The sequence below is a fragment of the Rousettus aegyptiacus genome, unplaced genomic scaffold (genome assembly GCF_014176215.1).
Source record: "Rousettus aegyptiacus isolate mRouAeg1 unplaced genomic scaffold, mRouAeg1.p scaffold_m13_p_11, whole genome shotgun sequence".
NCBI classification, from domain to species: domain Eukaryota; kingdom Metazoa; phylum Chordata; class Mammalia; order Chiroptera; family Pteropodidae; genus Rousettus; species Rousettus aegyptiacus.
Genome location: NW_023416286.1, coordinates 76,042,495 through 76,068,173, shown reverse-complemented (window position 1 = coordinate 76,068,173; position 25,679 = coordinate 76,042,495). Strand labels below are relative to the sequence as shown.

The 25,679-nt window shown below is 32.6% G+C and overlaps 1 long non-coding RNA gene across 1 annotated transcript in view; it reads right to left on the bottom strand.

The window, feature by feature from the left end:
• Positions 1 to 3,444: 3,444 nt before the first annotated feature.
• Positions 3,445 to 25,679, bottom strand: part of LOC118609324 — a 55,923-nt gene continuing 33,688 nt past the window's right edge. The window contains exons 2-3 of the long non-coding RNA XR_004953255.1: positions 18,031 to 18,151; positions 3,445 to 3,492 (exon numbers count right to left, since the gene is read on the bottom strand). This is a non-coding gene — a long non-coding RNA (uncharacterized LOC118609324). The remainder of the gene's footprint in view (positions 3,493 to 18,030; positions 18,152 to 25,679) is intronic.

Sequence of the window (25,679 nt, the reverse complement as noted above, 5' to 3'; positions counted from 1 at the left end):
TAGGAAAACATAAGAGTTTTGCACCAAAAATAGCAAATTGAATAAAGAGAAACAGGACTGACCGGAAGTGGAAAGGTAAAACCTTCCTCAAAACCTTTAGTTTTCCTGCCTTCAGCTGTGGGGTATATTTATGTTTTGCAAGATTTTCCAAGTTTTACAAATGGATAACCTCAATGAAAGATTCACTGGTAATTTAGTCATCAATGGTACTTTGTCGAATTTAAGAGCACAGTAGAATAGCAGCATCTCTATGTTCACCTTCCAGAATGCTAAGGAGAATCTGATAGATCTTGAATCGAGTGCTTATTACTTTTAATGTAAGTTTAAAACCATTGGAAACCACTCTAGTTTTCTGAGGAGGAAAGAAAAGAATCAAACTATAATTTGGAACAATGATAATTGAATGTAAGGATATGTGGAATTATATAATTATATAACTTTGTTCATGGCTTCTTTGAAAAAAAACAAACCAAAAAAAAAAAAAATGTGCTTACCAAAAGATTTAACAAATAACTGCGAAGGATCCAAAGACCCACATGTGTGAAACCATAAGAGTTAATAAACTTCAGATTAAAATGCTTTTTACAAATGGAAAGACCAGATAGATAAATGGAGGCTAGTGGGAAAGCCAGTGATGTTCTCTAGACGTGTGGCATCTTTCCTGTATCAAAGATATGGCCATGATAACCTAGTTATTAAAAATGCTATAGATGTAGTTTCTTTACTTTGACTCAATACAGGTGCAGGAGACAGAACAATCTCTCCCGAAGATATCTACAGCCTAATTTCTTGGAACTGTGAATACATTATCTTACTTGGCAAAGGAGGATTAAAGCTACAGACAGAATTAAGGTTACCAATCAACTGACCTTGAGGTGGGAAGATTATATGCTTGATTATCCAGGTGGGTCCCATGTGATTACAAGAGTCTTTATACGTGAAAGATGGAAGCAAGAGCATCAGTGTTAGCGATGTAGTGTGAGAAAGACTCAACCAGCCATTGCTATCGGTGAAGACTGAAGGAGGCCACAAGCCAAGGAATGCAGGTAGCCTCTAGAAGTGGAGGACATAAAAAAATTGATTCTCCAGTAGAGCCTCCAGAAAGAACACAGCCCTGTTGGCATCTTCATTTTAGCCCAGTGAAACCCAACTCAGACTTCTTCCCTTTAGAACTGTCAGATAATAAATGTATGCTGTTTTAAGGCAATAAATGTGTGGTCAATTCTTACAGCAGCAAAAGGAAACTAATACAATATATGAAAAAAGAAAAGTAGAAAATTCTACAGCTGCTAGCCTGGAAGACCAGATAGATTGGTATATGGGTCTTGTCTAGAGAAGGTTTCAAAGAGAGCAGAGGAGATAAACCTTCCAGCACTTTGGGAGGATTTGATCTGAAACCTGTTCATTGTAACGGAAACGTTAAATAGAAATAAATAAATCTAAGATAAATCAATAGCACACTCCAATAAGCACGTATTAAACACCCACAGCCTGTGAAGGTAAAGTATACAGGATCACCGTAGGTGGCACAGTCCCTCCCGGCATACCAGGGAGGAGGCTTGACCTCAAAGTTTCTTTCTAATGGCAGAAAAGAAAAAGCAAAGATAGAAATCGAGATGAAAAAGTGATCAGTTTCCATTTTTTAGCTACTGTCTTCTGCACTTTAATACATCAGCAGAATTTCTACCAGAGGAAAGTTACTATGCTACTCATAGCTGCAGCTGCAGTGAAAATCAGAGCATTTCCCTTACAAAATAATGGATTTCTCATGAACTTAGATATAAATCCTAAAAGTAGTATTTTATATTACTTAGTTCTTCCTCACACATCAGTCTCCTTTGTATCTCTCCTTTATCTTTTCAAAACTCAACTTGACAATGGTACCTACATTGGCGGGTTCTAACAAGCAAGCAAAAACATATTTCTTTCCCAAAAATCCATAGACAAACATTAAGTGTCAAGGACAGATTTTTTTTCCCTATAAGTTTTGAGGACCACCTACAACAGCCATGACAGCTGTGCTAATCGAAAAAGCAAACGAGGCCACAAAGGACTGTTCTTTGACCATGTAATCAATTTTCCACTCAATGCATTGTTCATTCTTGGAGACTTTAATGCCAGAATTGATTTTAACAGCCATTATAGAAATACTTAAGTCAAAGGGCTTGCAACTTTTTTTAGCATGACCAATGGAATTTTTTAAATAGATATGTGAATAAATCATTGAGTATGATTCATATGCTTTTTTAAAAAGGTTCTTTGAGTCACTGTCCAGACACATTCTTTACAGGTAGTCAAGTGGACTAAGTAAAATCCCATACTGAGAAATAGTGCATTAGCTCAGCTTATGCTTATAAAATTATGTTTGAAGTATCTGTATACCATTTCAACAGCTCCCAGAAAAATCGAATAGGTAATAAGTTAACATATAATGGATGAACATTCTTCAACATGCAAAATGAGGAAGAAGTTGTTTAAGCAGTCCTGATGACAATAAGTGACCTTAATTTGTGTACAAGGCAGACACTTAAAACTTCAGGAATAAAGAAATAACTAATTGTTGCTCAAGGCGACCAAGTTATGAGTTCTTCCATGTGAAACTGAATGTTGAAAGAATTAATTAAATGACTTTATGTATTTTTCAAACATTCAAAGAGCAAGATTAACTAAAATCCTTTGCTTATTCATATATCGTCTGACTGACAAGAGTTACTTAAAGCATTTCATGTCTGCAAATGGAAATGTACATAAAATGAAATCTAAGTCATAATTAACATAAAGAATAAGTAATCTATGGAAAGGGATTCAGATTTACAGACAGCTTACATGTGGAAGCTTATAACTGCTCGTAGAGCTTTTAATTTGTACTCATGGTAGAACAATTTCTGATAATAGTAGGGTGTATTTAAACTATCATAAAAATGAGATTACTCAACAAGAAATTGTTTTGTCCAGAATTTTACAATTATGTTGAGTTCATATTTGATTGGAATGGCATAGAACTTAAATCCCGTGACCGGAATATTGATAACTAAATCTCATGATTAGGACCCCTCTGTCTTACCTTTGTACAGACATTCATCAGCTTCCAAACAACCTTTGACCCTAGCAGTACATCAGGACTCAGACATTGTCATTATAGGGCACATGCACAGAGTTTGTTTGGCAGGCAGTTATTGTTCACAGAATCAACAGTATTATTACAGCACAAGCAGGCATCTATCAGAGTTCTCAGCCCCATACCACTCTTAAGGAGGTCTCCTTATGTGTGACAGCATGCCTGCGTGACACTATCATGACATCCATGTTAATAATCAGCATTTATCTCGAGTTCTGCATGCACCATAAAGTGCAACTTTAATTCTATTTTTGGTTTCAACTAGGAACAAAGAAGGTGGGCAAAAGATGATGTCTTTTCTCGTCTTTCTTCATTATCAGAGTTGAGCACCATTCATTCATCTATCAACTGAATATGACTTCTTTCTTGGTTTCCTATTTAATAAAAACAAGACAGAAAATATTTCCAGTGTAAAATAATTTTAGTTTCATTCCAGGAAAATATAGTTAAATTCCCTAAAATTGTTCTTTCTTAACATATTCATTCTTAATCCCTTGAGGGGAAAAACAGTATATTTATTGACTTAATAGTCAATAAAAACTCAAGTTGAATGCACTTTGAACTTGCATCTGACATTGTGAAAGTTACTGATATTAAAAGTTCATTAAAAGTCATCTATAGAAGATATTGAATAAAATTTCAGGGAAGGAAATAGTTTGAATTACTTTCTCTTTGAAGATCAAGAGAGTAAGTCAGCTTGACTGATAATATTAGATGATTTAGAGTCATGAAAAAGATCTATGATAGCATGCATTAAAAATGGCATTACACTACTCTGTAGGCCCGACTGACATGGGAAGGGATCTTAAACTGAAAACTTCCAGTAATTTTAGGGAGTTCATTTGGTAAACTTTAGTCTTATCCCTGATTCTGTAAACAGAAGACATTTAGAAGCTGCTTAATCTTCATTTGGGACAAAATGTAGACTTCAAAAATCAAACACACATTCTTCTTATACAATAATCTCTTTGTACTCTAATTCTCATTTTTATTCTGAAAAGTATCCTTTTGACTTCATGTACAGAGTACTAAATATAGGTTCAGCCATGTAAATATTAACGGCATTTCTAAAACTATTTAGTAGATCACTGAAGTATCTAAATGGCAATAATACACATTTTTGCATTGACGGGTCATATTTTGGATAGAACAGGTTATGTGCTCTTGTCCTTATATCATCTTAAAAATGATTTGTATACACTGACCTATATTTTATGAGTTTCAATAAATGTTAGAAATGTTAAGGTTATGGATGTGGAGAATATTCTAGATAGTTATTAACAAGCTTCTCAAAAAGTTCTCGTCAACCAGGTGATTAGGATTTGAATGTCTGATTTCTAAATGAGAAAATACAAACATCAATGATATGTAAACCAAGTTTTAAGTTTTCTCAGCCTTTTCTATAACCAGGTAAATGCCCAACTGTTCTCTGACAAACTTGCTTGTATTAGAGCGCTCCATGCACTGTTGAGGACAAATAATAGTATGATGCTTGAGCTACTATTAGGAAATGAAGTACAATTAAAGATATAAAGGCAATATACTGATACTTAATTTATACCTCACGGTGACAAATTCTTATAGATAAGATTACTCCATTGCAAACCTTACTTCCTTTGGTTAAGACTACGTCATATTCGGCAATAATTGCTTTGTGATGCTATCTACATTATAAGCATTTTCCATATATGATGTTTTTAATCCTCAAAACTATCATTATTATCATTCTCATTATACAGATGAAGAAACTGAAGCATAGAGAGCTCAACTAAATTCCCACAATCTCCCAGCAAAGAAGTGGTAAAGCTTCAATTCGAATCCTGCCTATCAAGCTTCTTGAGCCCCTACTCTTAATCTCAGGGCTTCGCTGCCTCTGAGCAGTCTTTCTTTTGCTGGCCAGTCTTTTGCTTCTGTCACTCAGGGTTATACAAAGCTGTGTAAATCTTAGTTAACTTCCAAAGGGGACTGCATTCCTGAGCACCTGGTTCAAACTCCTTTCCGTCTCCAAGTGCTCTCCACCACCACGAACAGATCCACTTCACCTCTCACTTCTTGCTTAATTAAGCATATCAGTCACTTAAGTGCATCTTATGTTTGCCCTGTATGAGCCTGACTTGAAAGAAATGGCATTTACTGCTATATAATTCAAGAACATAGAGACAAAAATATTTTTTTCCATATTTGTAATTTGAACTTTAGTTGGAGTCTAGAAGAAACAAGAGAGAATCTTTCCTTTTATTTTCTTATGACTCTCATTTTGAAATGATCTTTTTTGTTGTTGTTTTACATCATATCTGGACTTGAAGATTACCATCCTCCGACTTGGAGTGAGCAGAACAGGGTAGGATGGGAGGTATCGCCAAAGGCCTCTGGGCAGCTGTGTCACGTAAGAGATCCCCTTCCTGACCAAGGTTGGCCCTTTCTTGCTGGGATACCAGGGAGAGGAGAAATGGTAAAAGCCACACCTTAAGGCACACACAACACAGGCCTTAAGGGTCTCATCTTTATGTCAGTGGTGAACAGTGCCCTATGAGGTAGACAGCATAATAATGCAAAAACTTGATCTACTTTAGAAAACTGTTTAGGAAAAGAAATGCTGCACCTCAAGAGTAGGAACAGAAATGGAACCCCTCAAACCCAGGCCAGTCACGCCAGCTCACCTCTCCCCCTCGATTCTCACATGAACTCTTTTTTATCCCTCTTATCCTTCAACCAAAATTGTTCTCTTTTCTTCTCATGCCTTTTCGTTCAGTTCATGAGACACAGAGAGCACGTAAAAGCAAGTAAGTTGCTAGAGCAAGAAGTCAACATAGTTAATATATTATTGAAATATCATCCTAGTTAATATATTATTGAAAATGTTATTGCAAAGAAGAGGGCAGTCGGGTGTGGCTTCATGTCACATACGGGAAGAAGCAGAGACTGTCGCTCTTCCTACTGGGCCAGACTCAGCCCACTTCCCTCAGGGCAGAGAAGGGACTGGTGACTGAGCAACCCATCCCGGGATCCTGGCATAGAATCGGTGCCCTGTACTTTCCCAAAATAATTGACTATGGTTGGTTAAATTTTTCCAAGGAGTCCAGATTGATCTCACCTACAAAACAGACATTTCTATAAGAAATAAGTAAAAAGGGTCATAATTTTAAAACTCAGTTTCTCTTGGGTTTAACTTTGCTGTCTTAGTCTTTCAGTGTAAAATATTTTGTCTCATGAATGTATGAACTTCTTTTTATGAGTGTGCTTGGCAAACTAAAGCAAAGAGAATCATTCTGTTAAAGAACCACGAGCACGGGAAGTATTTTGATAAGAAAACGTTATAATCTTTATGTTACAGGAAGAAGTAAACTATGTTTAATTGTTCTAATGTTTTTAAAAATATTAAGTGATTTTGGTTCTGAAGTGTCATCTGAAATACTTATATTTTTACTAGCATTGCTTGCTTTTTACTTTAGCATATCATTTCCAGATATGTTAGATTATTAATATTAAATTGCTAGACATACTTTATATGAATTTTTTCAGTTTACTTCTTAAATATTTGGGCAAAATCATATAACATCTTAAATACCCTATATAATAAACATTATATAAAAAGCATTCAGAATTGGAAAAAAGCATCATGCATTTAAATTATAATCACAATGTGAATTGTGATTAATTCTACTTGATAGTTGTGAAAATTATAAAGTATACGATATTTCATGTATTTATAAAATAGTCAAATTAAGATTTCATCTAATTGTGTAATTGTATAGTTTATTTTCTTCATTATGTTTTTCTAAATCATCTAACTTTTATAAAGTATAAATGCTTCACTTCTTAATTTAAAAAAATTAGCATAATAAAAAATCAAACAAATAAATCCTTTGCAATATTCTTGCTTCCTTTGAAACCTTCAGAAAAGAAAATCCAAATTCATATTCAAAAAAGACACTAGGCTTCCATTTCTGACAGTATAATGAACTGGGTCATACAGGCATTTTTTTCCCATGTAGGAGATATTTAGTAATAATAGACACGTTTCCCACTTTAATCACCTTAATAAACTTTGTAATAAACTTTAATTGCACAAAGTTGCATAAACTTTCCTTTGCTATAGTATCTTATTCTAAATATTCTAAATAACAGGTTGCCTTGATCGCTATTACTGACATATAGCAGAATCCACCTAAAACCTAAATTGACTGGTAGCTTGCCCTTTCATGTACCTTTACATTTATCCCTCCAATGGGAGACTTCTGAAAAAATAAATTAGAACTCACCTCAAACTTGAAATTGCCTTACCATTTCTTCTTCAAATAACTTGAGAATAAATATTTCTTTTTAGAAAAAAAATTGTAGAAACCACAAATACACAGCTAGCTATTTATTTCGGTCTACAATTTGCTTTCTATTTTAACTCTTCCAAAGAGACTCACATCCAACTCTTTAAAACGTGAGCAGCAAAATATAAATATCTCCTTTTTAAAATGAACAAATGACTTTGCTTCCTTTTTTATTGTCAACTCTTCCTTTAAGTTTATCAATGGATTCCGACTTTTCTTTCTTTGTACACTTATTAAAATTGCAAAGAGATTCTCTTCTGATGTTCGCTGTCATCACATGACTCTATCATTGATGCAGGACCCTCTGTAAGAGTTGGCATCCAGAACAGCTTTCCATATCTTTCCACTTCATCAAGTCCCCATCATTTTCTAATCATACATGAGAGCATCTTTTTTCCATCTCAACTATTAAATTTTCTTTTCTTCTATTCATATTTAATTCCAATATTATTTTAACTCTGAAATGTTGGCAGTTGTAGCATCCATATAAAAGCTATGTAAATGAAGCATTATTGTGTAGATAATACATGTAAAAAACCGTGCAGTAGCTATGCAGCCAAACCAGAGATGCGTGTAAGAGCAAGCACAGCATTTAAAAGAACTGGGAGTGGCCAATCTGCCTTACTTCTGATTGACAGCTCCACTCCAAACTCTGAAAGTTGCCTTTCCCTATATAAATGAACATTGCTGGCTGACAGAAAAGGGTGTTATTTTGATGTTAAACACAAATATTTGAAAGGGAAGTGTTTGCAATACACCACTGCTCAAACTGAAGAACTCCTCTCAGTGAATAAAAGTATTTAGCAACCCTATCAATTGCTTTGTTATTATGCTACATCGTTTCTGCTACTTTCTAATGGATCGGTGAAAATTACTTCCATTTTTATCTAGCCAGGAAATTCTAGTTCCTCTTTGCAAATGAGATGCCAGCTATTTGACCTCATAAGAATAGTGTCATGGCATTTTGGAGCAGATTATTTTCTGAAGTTAATGATAGGACACCTAGTTCTGATTGACCTCAAGCTTTAGTTAGTGAAAATAGGTATCCATATAGGAATACAAGGTCTTAGCAAATGCTCAATTAAGTATTTCAACATAAATCTGTGTTTGCTGTCTCAGAGTGTTAGAATTTTTATCTCTTAACTTATGTGGGTGCCATAAATTTTACTTCGAAATGTACAGGTACTCTCTTCTTCATACATTTGAGGTCATGATTGATTGGCCTAGGAAATGAACTCCAAAGTATTCATTTAAACTCCATTTCCTTAGGAAATTAACATTTTCATAACAATAATAAAAATAAAATATTTTAAAATACAGAGTTGTATGTTTCCTCATACAATTGTTCTTTTCTGAAAAGTTTCTTAAGCACAGCCTAATAGCTGGCTTTAGTATTTTTCTTTTTTAATTAATATACATTAGGTCAAAAAAAATCAATTTTGGAAGTAGTAATTTCAATTTCCTTGGCAGAGTTGCTAAATAGAATTTTTATTGACTCTGAATTCAACTTCTAAAAAAAATAGTGATATTAACAAATGGTTGTACTATGCACATCCTTTTGATAGGACAATAATGACTATTGTTCACAGGATGGATGTGAAAAACATTGAACAGTTTGAAATGATATGCATTGTTCTTTACCTTGAGATTTTGACTAAAAAAAAAAAAAATCCTTAAGTGATTTAAATGCTTATTCAACCACTTTACCATTACCTTGAGTTTAAGTTATTTTTCTCCATTGCTTAAAAAAAAAAAGTCAGACAAAAATATTAGAAACTAAAATAAAATATTTTTTCTTTCCTCTTTCCATTTCACTGATATTGACTTGACCCAGTAAACTTCCTCATAGGCCTTTACTTAGGTCCTTTATACATGAGAACTGAAGTTATGCGAAAACTAGTCTAAAGGAAATTGCTTGGCTTGCTGTTATACTACATTAATTTACTTGGCCCCATCATTGTGACTATTAATGGTAAATCTTTTTGTGTGTTATCATCAGTCTCCACCAATGGACTTTTTTTTTTTTCATTATTATTCTTTATCCTTTCTTGCTCACTCTTCCAAAATTATTTTCATTCACTCTCAAATTTCTAGAGTTTATTGTCAAATCTTCATGAAAGCATTCCTCATGGAATGCAAATGTTATCTGGTGACCATTTAAGGATTGTATCATTAAATCACTTCTAAAATGCCACAATGAACCCCAGTCAATTGTTCCCCCCACAGGTGGTCAGAGCTTGACATCTGAACAAGATTGATCACGCTCCCTCTCAGCCTAGACTCCTTCAGCGACTCCTTGTTACATTTAGAATATAGTGCCAAGATTGCTACTGAAACATGAATAGTCCTTCAAAACAAAACCTTCTATTACTCCTGACTTACACTATATCTTACTATTTGCAGTCACTTCAAATTATGAGCACTCCAGGCCCTATTCCCACATGTTGTTTCCTGTACATGGAATGCTCTCCCTGAACTCCATCCTCACCAGTCACACCATGATTTTATAATTAATTTCTATGGATTAGTTTAAAAATTCCACTACAGCGTCATTAGCTATTAGCAACCTTAACTGATTCTTCTCCACATGGTGAAGTTACTCCCTCTGCCTTTTGTAGTTTCACAGCAATAATACATACTTCTTTTGTGCTGCTCATAATTTTGATTTAAATTATTAAACATTTTGTCCTCTTATATGTTATTGTAATTTCTATTAAATTCTATATCTATATTCTTCAGCAGCTAGCATAGTGCTTGGCACAGTCTTAGTAGAGGGTGGGAATCTGATACCAACATCATTCATAGACCACAACTTCCGATGCCAAATTATCGTTCTCAATTTCTTTCCTCTTGTAGTCAAAAGATGCATATGGAGTGAAAATTTATAAAGAATATTAATTTCTTCTACAATTGATGGATATTTAACCCAATTATACCACTCTTACATCTCTTCCCGCATAACACTAATTTTTAGTTTTTAAATAGCATACTTTTATAACTTTAAATAACATGTAAATTGTTTTATTTCTTGATACATCAGTAAGCCAATTTTCTGACTCCTTCCAGTAAAAGATAAAGATGCCAAACTCCTTTTTTACAACTCTCAAATTCAGCCATATGTGCTTTCCCTTTAATGAGTAATGGCATTTATGTTTTGTACTATAAAGCATAATTATGTTCCTTAGCAGTTTTTGTACGTACAAAATATTGATGACTATGACTATGTAAATATTATGTACTGCATAACCAATACTGTACTATAATTGCATTTCCTTTCGTGTACAGACATTGTTTTGCTTTGTTTTGTTGGGCTGTGTGTTGGTTTTTTCTGGAGTTTCTACTTGCAATTTTGTTTTTTTGATGTTGATTACTTTTAGTGGGTCCTTAAATTGTTCCAAATTCCCAAAGACAATATTAAATCTCTGGGATTGCCTTTTTTCCCTAGAACTTCCTCCTCAATCCTGTTCCTATCTGGACTCATTCCTCTCCAGGCCTACTACACCACTGATAATCTTAAATCAACCCTCCAACATACTCCCCCCAAATCTATCTCTTTCTTTTTCCTGGTTTAAATGCCTAAAGTCTATATTCAAGTAGCTTCTAAAGAAAGGGAGATAAATCCTCATGCCTTCCAGACATGAAAATAAGTCTCTTTTAGCTTCAAGTACGACGGAGAGATTAACTGGGTATGCAATTCTAGATTTAAATTATTATTTCTCAAACCTTCTAAGTTATCGCTGTATTAATTTCTAGCATCCTATTACACAAATGTGCATATTTGTTATTCATTGCTTTTTAGATGAACTATTTGTTTCTTTTAAGACATTTTAAAGTCATTGTGTTATCTTTGATGTTGTAAAAACTTCACAATTATGGTCTAGTTTTTTTTCATACTTCATTCTGGGCATTGATCCTTCTGTATAAGGAAATGTCTTTCATTATATCTTCAATTTTACTATTGGATTTTGCCCTACCTGTATGTATGTATATATATTTCTTCCCTCTGTGCCCTTTTAATCTGCTTCCTGAGTGATTTCCTTGCCTTTATTTGTCAAAATGGATATTAAAATTCTAATTCTTGCAATCATATTGCATTTCTGAGACCTCTTCACTTAGAGCTACCAGTTTGAGCAAAAAATAAATAATTGAAAAATGAATCTACTTAACTGTTACCATTTAGTGTAATAAAACAGTACAATACTTTATAGAGCATAAGAAAATTTCTCACTTAAAGTGTAAGTAGAATGATCATCCTTCATACTGATTACTTTTTAATTTGATATTGCTAAACAGCAATAGACTAATTAAGTAAAAATAAAATCCAAATAGGTTAGCCTTATAATCAGAATTTTAATGCAAAGAATACATAGAAAATGTGTTGCTACAGTAAGATTTATTTGCTTCATCTAAATAATGGAAATTAAATATTTCATAGCCCATAACTTATGGAAAAATTAATACATTTTTATTTATGAAGAATTAAAGATTTTTTAAAGCCTTTATCTTTATTTCACTTAAACTACACAATTATATGAAATCAAGCATATAAAACTTTGCAAATCTTATGTTCACCAAACCAGTGACACTATTTGGATATTGAACTAGTGTTAAGTAAGAAAAGGTTTTAAAATTCTAGTGACTTTGAAGCTGAAATTTCCATGTCATTTCATATGTAAATATGTGTATCCAATTTATATTCAACATTAAGAAATCCCTTCAAATCTAACTTTATTTCATAGTTTATTTTGTACCTGTTACAAATTGGCCCTCTTAAAAAAATTTTAAGAATGTGAAATCGGAGTAACGTAGGGCGTTGATTAGATTATGATTCAAGCCAGATGCCCAAAAGTTGACACTATTTTTTTAATTATATTCAGTACAGAAATAGATAATGTTATTCCTATTTACAGTAGTTCATATTGGCCTTTAATCATTTGTTTATCCATGAGACTATTGATTGCTGCTCCAGCTAGAACAGCACCGACACAGGGTGAGAAGAGAAGCAGTGTAATTCTGTGCTGTTGCTGTTCCGAGCGATGAAACTATAATTCACAAAGTGATAGATAACAGAAGGTAATTTTATGGTTACTAAGAATGAGTTTGCATTTGTTTGTGTAGTTACTATATAAATTTATAGATGCATTTTGTTTGTATCGCATTTTAAATTTTAGTGGCTGAGCAGGAAGAGGATTGAAGTAGTCCAAGGAGTGTGTTCATGAACTCCTTCTTTAGCAGCCACTTGTAAAGGTGAACTGTAATTCAACATGAAATAGGTTCGGAATGTTCCCACAAACTCATTATAAATCAAGTTGCTTCGAAGGTATGGTGTTATTAAGTTTGTTTTTTGATTTTCTCTTGCCCTTCCTCCATCATTTTATCTAGAGGAAGAGTTTAAAGGCAGGAAAAGTAATTCAGCAAGGAACCACTTTTAGCAGCTGAAATAAAAAGACTTGTTAGGTACATTTCACTAAAACAGAAATGCAGTTCCAAGAGCCGGGAATTTTTCTTTTTTTTTTTCCATATCATTGACTGACTTTGTCCTCTGATATCTGGCCAAAGTCTGATAACAAAGCAGTTAATTTATGCACACAACATTAGATTTGTATTGTGGAAGCTGTAGATTACTATTGTAGGCGTCCAAAGATAATGATGAACCTCAGTTGATTCCAACAATAATGCCTCTGGTTGCTTCTTGTGCATTAAGACAAGTTAAAATATGTCAAGAGTTATAAACATTTACTAATTTATTCTGGCATAGATGCTAGAAAATCACTTTAGTATATACCATTATGTTTTTTTATGTTATGGGAAATTTTAGGTCTTATTTACAATAAGAAATAGAATTGAATCCAGTAAGAGCAGGCCTAAGTCTACACTGAGAGAATTGCACCTACATTATATTGGTAGGTCCTTTCAAGACTATGAATCCCTTGAAGACAACTAGTTATGCCTCATACATTATAATGACTGGCACCCCCAGCTGATTTTCAACATATGTATATTGAACAGGACTGGATTAAACTTTGAGAAACCTGTTTTATGTAATGAAAGGTTTTCCCTAGTGCTTCCTAAATTCTCAGTGCACATTCTTACTGAGTAAACAAGCTATCTCACTCTGAGTCACTCTCCACCATTAATCATTCTGGAAATTGGTTTCCCCTAGATTTTCCAATCCCTCTGCCAGAACTTGGCATAAAATAAGTACTAGGTAGTTATTTACTAAACAAATAAAAATAAATAAAAACATTTTGTAGCCACAAAGTATCAGAAGTCTAAGAAATAAGAGAATTGGAGAATTATGCAATGTAAAAGCTTCATCTGAAACATGAAATTCTAACTATTGCCCATTCAGCTAATTATTCAAACACTCTGTAAAAGTAAAGCTTAAAAGATTTCCAATTTCAGCAAGCCCTTTGGAAGATCAAATGGTTAAGTGACTTTACATTAAGATCTAAAGAATAAAGGTGATATATAAGTGCAAAGTATATTAGAACACAATCTAGTTAATAAAAATTAAACTAATCAAACACATATTTATTGACTATTACAGCCTTAGCCTGTGCTACCTACTTTAGGACATTTTTTAAAAGCAATGCAGCATTCCATGTTTCTAGAGGCTTTTAAAATAGCTATAAGGGAATAATCTAATAAAGCAATTAGAGATCAATGATGGATTAAACTACATTATAGCCAAAAGGGACTAATCACTCCTCTCTAAATATATTCAACATTTTCTACCTCCCTACAATTACATATGTTATTCCCCATACCTGGATTGCCCTTGCTCTCACTTCTGCACATCCCAAAATCTACTCTTCCTCATAGCCCGGTTCATGCCACCTTATTCTGAAGCCGTTTCTAGTCATATCACTAAGAATCACTGTGTCCTTTCTCCACAGTATCATTGTTCATTGACCTGTCACCCACACTCAATATAGTCTTCTTTACATCACAGATTTGCACATTAATTCTTCATACTGAGACTGAAAGCTCCTTAAGGATCAGAAGTTAGGTATTTAAAAATACTAAGTAGTGTCTGATACATAGAAAAACTCAATAATAATTTTTTGTTCTTCTTTCTTGTTTCTTTCTTTTACTCCCAACAAGGCTTTAAATTTAGTAGGTATTTTAAAATAATTGATAATGAATGGCATATATTAGGTATGAAAGAGGTTTGAAAATGAGCAGAATTAAACTAGAAAAAAAAGATAGGAGTGCAATGATTAAAGATCATTTCATAGAGAAAGTCCAACTTCAGCTGGAATTCAAAGAAGAGTGGAAGATATACAAAAGTGACATGAGAAATAATAAACAGAGTTTGCAAAAGCACGAAAGCAGGAGGATATCAGTGCAGAGGAATGTAAGGTCAGAACCATTTAATGCCACATTTTAGAAAGTCACCGGAAATATGATTGGGAGATGGGATGAGGTAGCTATTAGAGGAGGCTGATAGCCTGGCACAGAGCTTTCAACAGTGAGGTAATAGAAAAATATCACAATCTCATAATCAGAGGAGAAAAAGAAATCAGGATTTTAAGCTTAATCTAGCAGCAGAGTACAGCATAGTATAGAAAAAGAACAGATTGGATATAAACAGCTAAAAAGGTGCCATAGCAATTAAAACTAAAATAGTGAGTTTCTGAATTAGGGTTACAGCCATGTAAATGGGGAGTTTAGAGACGAGTCTGAAATATGAGATAAATGGAATATAAGATAAAAAATATCAGATAAGGACTTGGTGACTCTGTATACAGAAGGGTGATTTCCTGTCTTTCAAATTTATTATCATGTAAAAAATTTTATAGAACTGACACAATTTTGTCAAATCTTATTTTGTCAAGTAAGAACATTAAAATAGTAAAAGCAACATCTACCACTGCCATGTGTTCGTGAAGGAGAAGTTATTTTAACACTAAAATGTGCTGAGGACTTTCTACATTCTCTCCTATAGGTCTTTGCTTGTGGTCTTGATTGCCTTGGAGTGGTCCACCTACTCTCTTTGAAACACCATCCATCTTTCAAGACCACCTCAAGAATCACTTCACGAAGCTTTTCAGGATAAGTACAGGTAGAGATAATTGATTGTGCTTTTTCACCCTTTATGCACATCACATTCTTCCTCATATTAAATTTATTTATTTTTATATATATATTTTTTTATTGCAAGGTAAGTTCTTTAAGTACATTCACCTTAAATTATTCCTCATTGAGTAGCTGGCACAGGGTGGGTGCTCAAAAGACATAAAGGCTAAACAATGACTGAAGGGCATCCATCTAATGTCAGACACTAAAAGCAGTGTTGGCACTGAAGGAAATGAGAAGAGGAGCAGGTTTAGAGAGGAGGTGACATGTTGGATTTCAAGATATGGAATAATAACTGGAATAATAACAGGAAATATTAGTAATTAGGAGTATGAGTGAAATTTTAGATGTTAAGCTATATTAAGGAGTTATCGGAATAGAGGAGATCATTGAAACAGATACTATTTTGCTGGAATAGGTCTAAACAGAAAAAAAGAAAAGAAAATATGACAATAATTTTGGAGACCACTCATAATCAATGCGAAGAAAGATGAAAAGAAATTGGTGAAAAATATGGAAAAGAGGAAAGCAGAGGGAGATCAGCAGAAGGCAGTGTCCTCAGAGGCAATGAAGGACTGGGGTTCAAAGTCTATAGGTCAGAACTCAGAGCTGCCCTTTATAATTTCTACGTGCAAACCTGACAAACAAAAATTAACAGTACTGAAACTGAAGGCAGACTGATAGTCACCATGAAGTTATGTTCTTGAGGGAAAAAAATCAAGTAAGAGTACATTATTTGTTGGGGTGTTAAAGAAAAGAAAGATCTACACAACAGCTACAAATTATAGAGTGAATGCTTCATAACAGTATGTCAATGAAAATAGTTCATCGAGAAAGGTTATATGTAATTCCAGTTAGATGTAGATTAATTTATTTTTCATTCCATTTTTAACGAACTCACATTAAAGAGGCTCTTTTGAAGTCATAACTTGTTATTTTTTAATAATTTATTTCAAAACTTTAAAAATTAATAATATTTGCACAGGGCTACTTTATAATCATAGTATGGAATTTCAAGGTGTGAATTATGATATAATAACTCATAACTTGTGCATTTCAACAAGCACTCATCCTATGGCCTCATTCTTAGCAAAGCAAAAAGGTATGAATTATTACATAATAATTCATGCTTTGTCACATATTATTACTTAATTATGAAGGAAGAGGAGAATTTCAACTAATTTGTCTTGAAAAAAAATCTAACATTTTATCCTTGAAAATGAAAATAACACAGATGCTTATTTGATATAATCAAATCACTTTAAGTTTTTTTCTATTCAGACAAGTCTAGACAACTTTTTATCACACTTTTGTCCTTATACTTCTTGCAAATTTCAGAAAAATTTCTAATAGAGAAATTGAAAATCTCAACATAGATCTCTAGTCTATATTTCACAGAATTATCCATTTAGATCTCAAAAAGAAAGAGCTATATTACTTCAAAAATGACTTAAAGTATTACAAAGAAAAGTAGAAATATGACTTTTTAACATATATGAGCAAAAAATAAGGGAGTAAAAAAAAAAGAAAGAAAGGAGGGAGGGAAGGAAGGAAGGAAGGAAGGAAGGAAGGAAGGAAGGAAGGAAGGAAGGAAGGAAGGAAGGAACACAGGAAGGAAGGAAGAAGGGAAGGAAGGAAGACAGGAAGGAAGGAAGAAAAGGAAGATTAAAATATGAATTTTTATTAACTACAGTGATTTTCCAATAGGTTTTAAATAATAGAAAAATCCTTCCAAGATAATACATCATATACTTGACTATAATCATTAGAAAGCAGCATATATATTTTCCAAAAATAGATATAAATATTCTCTCAAGGGTATATCACAAATATTCATCATTAAATGATACTGAAATTTTATTTTGAAACCAAGGCAATGAAAATATTTATTCAATGCTTTCCCTGGTGCTAAATTTTTTTCTGCCCTTATGAAGCTTACTGTATAGAAAGGAAGAAGGTAAAATATTAGAAATACTAAATATGAGACAAATAGCAGTTCAATAAAATAGCTGGCATTCCAAACAAATACTACCTACCAAGTAGTAGAGCTCTAATCCCTCAGATGTGTCACTAAAAAAAAATAATATATTAAAAACTTTGTAGGGCCTGTGTATTTAAAAAAAAAAAATTAATATAAACTCAGAGAGGAAAAGGTCATATACATGTAGCAGAAATCACTATGCCATGATGCTGACTCTATTACCACTAATCAATCAGTCAATGAATTAATGTTTAAATTTTATTCCACAAGCTTTATCAGATGCTATTCTTTTCTCTTACTATTTCTATGATCTCTCACTTTAATTTACTGTTTTTTGGTGTTTTTGTAGCTTAGACTTAGGAGTAGTGAGTATTGATGACTTTAAGGCCTGGAGATCTCATACATTCAAATCTGATAGAAACTTTTCAATCAATATAAAGCTTTTTGGTGATACCACTAAGAAAACAATAGGATAACACAGGGAACAAAGTCATGCTTAAGAGCCACAGACTTGCCTGACTTACCTTGAAGTTTTATTCTGAACCGTTAACACTTTCTAGCAACTCTTTATCTCCTAAGGAATACATTGGCCTCTTCTGTTTTGGTGTAATGTTCCAGTGATGGCTAGATGATCTGCCAGGGGACCTCGAAAGTAGCAGAACAAGGTGAGCGTTTTCGATCATTTTTTAAGGTCTCTAATGATATAGCACCATAGTATGGTGTCAACCCTTAGTCTTTTTCAAGCTGGTCTAAACTCAGTTCATCCTGTTGTCTGAGTTTCATACACATAAAATGGCGTGCCCATATGGTCATAAATGACCAGATCACAATAAGAACCAGGATAAATGTTCCTAAATTGTTTGTTATGCAGCCTGTGATCACACCAATTGACTTAAATTAGGGTTAATTGAATTATATTGTAATTCTTGCTAGAAATAGGACTTTGATATCAATTGCTCATTTGATATTTTATGTAAGTTTTGTTTTAGTTATTTTTTGCTCATTTAGTTACTCAAAACTACTTTGTATTTTTTTTTGGTAACACACATATCTAAGATGAAGCAGTTTATTCCCATAATCACGCATCTCATCCTTATATGATGTAATTATTTTATCTAGAATACTCGTAAAATTATTTTTAATATTTTATTTAGACAGAAATTTGAGAAACTTAAGATAATCAATGTGGTCATTGCTTTGCTTAAATTCTGTGTTTATGAATGCCTTAAAATGAAAACTTCTTTAAATAATAAATTATTCATTTAATGAGAACAATAAAAATAAGATATTTTTCTTCATAGAATTAGATAAATTTCTAATTAGTTTTCTGATTTGCTTAAGTCTGGATCTCATTTAATATTTCCCGGTTCTGAGAGAAATACAGCTTTATATAATCTTGTTAAAGAGCTATGACAAGGGGCTAAATATCACAGCAATAAGCAATAAAAAACTTTTTTGAAGAAAAATAAGGGACAGAGCAGTGAGAATTCACCTCAGAATGGCAAACATTGGATAAGGAAAGCAGATTACTAAAATCACATTAAAGTATGATTATACATTATATAATGGTGCTTACTTTTGCATATGTTTCTATGCTTTTAGTTGAGCAAGATACATCACAGATGTCCCTACTAAATCTTCCAATGTGCACACAAAATTAAACTCATGGCTGGACCCACACCTCACATGAGAAGTTTCCCTCTCACAGATGTTGGAGAAAAGATCTTATTTTCAGAGCAGAACAGTGACTTCTGTGGATTTGGGAAGGACTAGTGTCACAGATTCCAAAACTGCTTCATCCCAATGCCTCTCATACCCATCTGAGGGAACTCTTTGTTTCCTAACTCCTTGAAACCAAACTCTGAACACTCTGAAATGGTAATTTACCTGAGGAATAAACTAGCAAGCTAATCTGCAATATCAAAGGTAAATTGGAGGAGTGACAAATGTTTGGTGATTTTTTTTTTTTTTTGCTATTTCTTGAACATATAAAGAAAACAATTAATTTGCTCTAAGTGAGAAATAAATAAAAATATAGCTCATATTCTTTTATCTACTTTTGTCCAGCTTCTTATTTTGTGCTATTTAGATTGTTGTGGTTATTTTTCTGTTCATGTGTTACCACCTAATAGTTTTAACCTAGTATTTAATGTCTCTCATAGAAGAGAAAAATAATTCTTGCCAGGATTCTATCTTTTTATTCCTTACTCGAAAAAAAAAAAAAAACACTCACTTGTTAAAGAATAAAATCCTAAATATTCTTCAGTTACCAATAACTAACACTTTTTGAAATTTTCTTCGTAAAACTTGTTACTTCATAAGTGCATGTGGTATTTATTTTTTGAAGAGAGCTATGAAATCAATTATTTCACAGTACGGTAGCTTATATTCTTATATTCTAGCTAAAACTTAGCAAGGAGGTTTGTTACAACCTTATAAATGTCTGCCCTTTTAACATGCCGTAATGCATTCTAAAATTTGTGCTAAGTTCTGGTTGTAATAGGGAAGAATTAATGCATTCTATTAAATTTAACTTTTGCCAAAACACTCCTACATTAGCTAAAGCTCAGAGCTGTAACTGGAGAACTAGCTTCTAAAGCAATTAAGGAATAAAATACCTGGCTTTTATAATCCATCTTTTGTTCGGAGAAATGCCTGTACTTAAAGCAGTATGGTGCTAGACAAGGGCTTGTGACCATTAAATATTTAATTTCATCGAAATCCATCCATATTCTCTGCTTTGACAGTCCTGTTACCAGATGGATATTATTTAAACAAGCAGGAACGTTTCAATTAAGTGAATACTCGAATTGCTTCGGTGATTATACCATACGTCTTCTCAAAAACCTACTACACTCCTTACAACACATAGATACAAATTCCTCAGCAGAACTTGCTAGTCTATCCACCATCCCCTAAATCCATACTCTAAATTTAGCCATCTTCATTCCTTCTTGAAATCATCTGCCTGCTCCTAGAATATCTTTTTCTCCTTATGTATTTAAACCCTACCAGTTCTTCAAAGTTCGTTTTAAATGTAAAATAATCGATGATTTTCCCAACTGTGATTAACTTTGTATCTTCAGTGTAGCTCCATTCCTAGTCCTTCTTCTAATGGCAAAATTTATGTGAGTGCTTATTTCTTGCTTCACACCACCCCCAAGACATTAAAAATGTATTCAATGGGAGCAGAATTTGAAATATGTTTTTAGGTTTTCTCTATGACTCGGTGACGAGGACATAGCAGATGCTCAATAAATATTTACAGATTTGAGATAGATGATGGACAGTCCCTCTGTTAGGCCCAGATAAAAGAGACCACTGCCCTGAATGGACCTCATGCTTGTTGGAACCCTGCATATCACAAGCACACATGCAAAATTAAATGTATTAAAAAGCACAAGGGCACCTCTATCATTAGTATTTCTCATTTAATATTGGCAGAGCACAACTCATACATAGTCTTAAACATCTTCTAAAACTTCTGTATCTAATACAGGTCAGACTCCATAGAAATGCTTTTTTGTGTCTCTTTGCCTGGTGTACTCAAAATATAAGACAACCGTGTTACAGTACCCTAAATTTTAAAGTTTTGCTGCAACCTGTCACAGAAGCACTTGGGTTATAGATATGACATATTAATTAATTTAGATTCTTCTTCTCAGGGAGCACGAATATGATATCAATCCTTACATGGAGAGTGTTAGTTCCCAGTAATGTCCACCATCCATTGTCTTGTTTCTCTTTGTATTAAAGCTAATGACATTCATGAATTAGCATAGTATTTGCAATAGTCAGAACATGGCAGCTGAAAATATTTTGCCATATTAGAAATTCATAATACCCTTAAATCTGTTTATACATAAACATAATACCAATTATTAACATTGGCTATTAGATGGTCATTGAACACTAGAATTAGGAATTATTTTATTTGAACAAAAATCATATTTAAATCAATTTTTAAAATGTTAAATTGCTACTCTTATATGACAATAAGCCATCTTATTAATTTACACCTCTAAGAATGTTTATACAAAAACTCTTTGAGACAGAAATTAATTTCCCACAAGAAATTTGAATATCAATAAACCTAAATCCTCCCTGTTAGCTAAGTAGTGAGTTTATATTGTATGAAAAGTACCATAAGGATAAATGAAATTAAGATTGAAGACTAATGAAATGCATATTAGTCTTACTTTCACCAGCATAGAAACTACTGAGGTAAAGATAATTTCCAGGCAGAAATAAGTAGAGAAACAATCAAAACACATGAAAATAAGTGTGAACTGTATTTGATAAAGGATACTGGATTCTAGCCTATGTGTGACAAGACAAAGTTAAAAGGAACCAGGTTACTTAATCAGTAATGTGACATGTAAATAATCATATAAAACAACTGAGCCTCAGACAACTGAGCCTCTTCTCTTCAAGTGTGACTACAAAGGGGCACAAAGGAACTTTGCTGCGGTGATTTAATATTCTATATCATGACTGTGGTAGTGGTAGTTATACAATTTGTCAAGACTCATCTAATTGTATACTTAAATTTGGTGACTTTTATTCTATACAAATTATACCTCAATAAAGGTGACAAGGTAAAAAAATAAAATAAATGATATAGGATTACTATCTTTTAAAATTCTGACAACACTTTATATGGTGAAAGTATTAATAAAAACACAGTGCTTAAAGATTAAAATCTGGGGGGGGGGAGTATTAAACTGAAATTTTCAGCCCATTTAAATATTTTTGTTTTATTGGTACCTATTAATAATTTGTATTTTTAATCAATAATTGTAAATAGCTAGAGAAATATGTTTTTAACAATAAATTAAGTACTTTTATTTTTTATTTTTACCTTTTATGTAAGTATATTTTTGTAAAAATAAATTCAAATTTTATACACTTTAGTGGTAGTTGCAGCGGCAAAATTTAAAGGTTTTTCTTTGTGTGAATTTTGTATTTGTTATTTTATATTTTATTTTGTGATAAAATATTTATTTCATTACTTGAAAATATGTATAGAAAAACTAACATGTATAAAAATTACCTATAACCCAGTCATTCACATTATTTAAAACTTAAATGAAATCTGCCCCATTCCCACTGCTATTAACATTTTGGCACATAGTCTTCCAATCTTCCCAACGTGTTTTTGTGAATTTACAAATATGTATATATACCAGCACATAAACATCTTTGGACAAAAAAATCGAATCATAAAATATACACTCACCTGCAACATAATATATCTAAATCTCCAACAGCAAAAATTAAAGGGAGATTTTTGGGAAAAAAAAAAAAAAAGAGTTTCTTTTAACTGCTTTAACATTCTGTAACTACATCAGAACACAGTACTTTGATATTAAATTAATTTGGTTTATTTTCTTGTCTTCTAGAATTGACCATAGCCTAGATTTCTTTCTGAAACTGAATTCAATTACTAACACACTTCCACACTAGTCCCAAATTACTCATTTTTCTGGAAAGCAACTGACGTTTAGAAATTGACACTCATTTTTGGAGCACCATAAATAAAAACCCTAAAATAATCTAAAAACTAAAAAAATTAATTCCCCAGTGGTCACCGACAATGCCATGTGAAGTCAGTGGCTCCCATAAGAAAATCAGTAGACTTTATATAGGGGAATAAAATTATAAATTTTCAATTTTGAATGAGAAGGAATGGTCATTTTCTGGTCTAAAACTCTATCTTACGTCCAGCCGATGGCTAAACATGGCCGCAAAACACAGCAGAGGAGGGGAAATCCATGAAAAGCAAATGTTTAGGTTCCCCTGCAGTCCCATCTCACTTCCACCACCAAAAGAGAAAGAAGATAAGAACATCTGTGGACAGCCATTTCCAAAAGGAGGATTTCACCCTGAACTCCCTCCTGCATTTAATCAATTGCATATGTTGTTTATTGCTTCACCACTGTGAACATTATCGCTTAATTAAATTGCTTCCCTCTTTGGCTATCATAAAGGCCGCATCTCTTTAAAGTCATATTTTATTTAGTTAAAGTTTGTTTTATCATCTACAGAAAGGATTATTAAATTGAATGGGTGACTATTTCAGTTCAAGTTAAAATCAATAATATTTAGGTGGGCCTTAGGTACTAAGTTCTAAAACTCTGTGTTTTTCACTTTGCTGCATCCCTATATCTAAACATCACTGACGGTTCTTTCTCCCGTGTTCATCTATGATTTATGACTGCTCTAGCAGGTGGGACGAAAGCTTCAAGGCCTCTCGCAGTGTTTAGGCTTCTAACAATCAGAAGAATTTTCATTTCTTACTCTTTTTGAACAGAGAGTATATTTCTTAATTTTAGAACTTCATAAAAAATAGAATTTTAAAAATTTCAGAGCTTAATCTGTTTTCTAAAATAGTTAATATTTGCATTTAGGAAAAAATTTCATGTGACAAAATCAGTTTAAGTCCTTAGGTAAAGATTTTTAGCAATTCCTTATTTCTTCATTACTCCAAGATAATCTGCTGAGAGAGAAACTCTTCGCATGCTTCTGAGTGGTTTCGAAAATTTCTTCTGACAGAAATCTTCTCATTCATGAAACTTGAACTCATTCTTTAAGAAATGGTGTTTCTATTCTCCTATTTAATTTACATATTGGAAATGGTTATAAAAGCATAACAAAATGATTAATTTCAAACCACAAATTATTAATTGCTTGAACTCAGAGCAAATTTATCATTCAATCACTATAAAAAAATTTTTTATGTTGGGCATGTTGAAATATAACTATTTTAATAAGCATGGTCAAAATTTCATCAAAAGACATCCCCCAAAAATGAGAACTATATTTTTTAAAGAAAATAAATTTGAAGTCTAAATTATTGCTAACTTTAAAAAATTATCCAATTACTAATTTGAATTACTAAAGTATATTTTGCTAGAAATGTTTTTAACAAGTAAGTTACAAAATTCAGTTTTTGTAGTGGTATTATGATGTAATTATTTCTTTTTGCTGTTTAATATCAACATATCTCAATAAAAATTAAAAATCAACAAATTTATTTTAAATTATATTGGAGTTGTTCATTTACTGAAAACAATGATATGGAGGAAATTTGAAAAATCCTTACAGTGATTCCTCTTTGGTATTTGTTATTTTTAGATCATGTCACCCATTCAAGTTCAATGTAAAAACTAAATGAAACACTACGAACAAGACATATTAAAACTGCGTAAAGTTATGCTGTGAAATAGATGTTTTGAATTTGTACTTTTGAATCTATTTTGAAATTTTAAAAATTAAAAAACAAAACATTTACTCTTAATAATACTATATATCCATGTAAAGATTTTTATATGCTTTGAATATTTTATTCTTTTACTCAATCAATCAAACATCCAAAAAAGGAACTTATCTAATTGCTTGTATTTATCTATGCAAGCTCTATAGAAAACTCCTAAACTAGACATTTTAACTTGCCATGAAATTAAAGTTTGGTGTGAAGAATTTGAGGAGGTATACTGAGAATTTGGGCTCTCTCCAACATACTCATAAAAAGAAAAAGACTGATTTCCAAAAATATGTAGCCTAATACTGAAAGAATTGACCATTTTAATCATCATTAGGAAATTTACAACTAAAACAACAAATACACTTTAAGATTATTGACTTATATGGATGGATGTTCAAAGTCTCCCTTTTCTTTTTATTTTTAAACTTCTATTTGTAGAGAAAGGAAATAACCTTTACTGTATAGTAGGTATAAAAGGAACCAGATGATTCATCTCTGTGAATCTGCTTGTTGAATTTGATGGATCATTCTTAAAAGCGACGTTGCTAATCTTCAGGTTTTCTTTTTTAGGTTATTCACAGATCAGTGGGTTTTCCAGCTAATACAGGTCTGATGCTCTTCTGTCTTCACACATGGTATTCATCATATCTTGACAAGAAAAGACCTTCAGTCTACAAATAACCTTCACTGAAGTAAGACATGTAAGTGGGTTTCTTTATGAAAGATAGATTTTATGGCTGAATAAAAAACAACTGTAGTTAAATAGTGTCATTGCATGGCCTTATTTGAAGATTTTTCCTTAAAGTAACTTTAATGTTTGTTGTTAAAACTACTAATAGACCCCTCCAAAAAAGTATTAAATTACTTTATCATTAACCACGAATGCAACAGGAAGAGTTGTTCAGC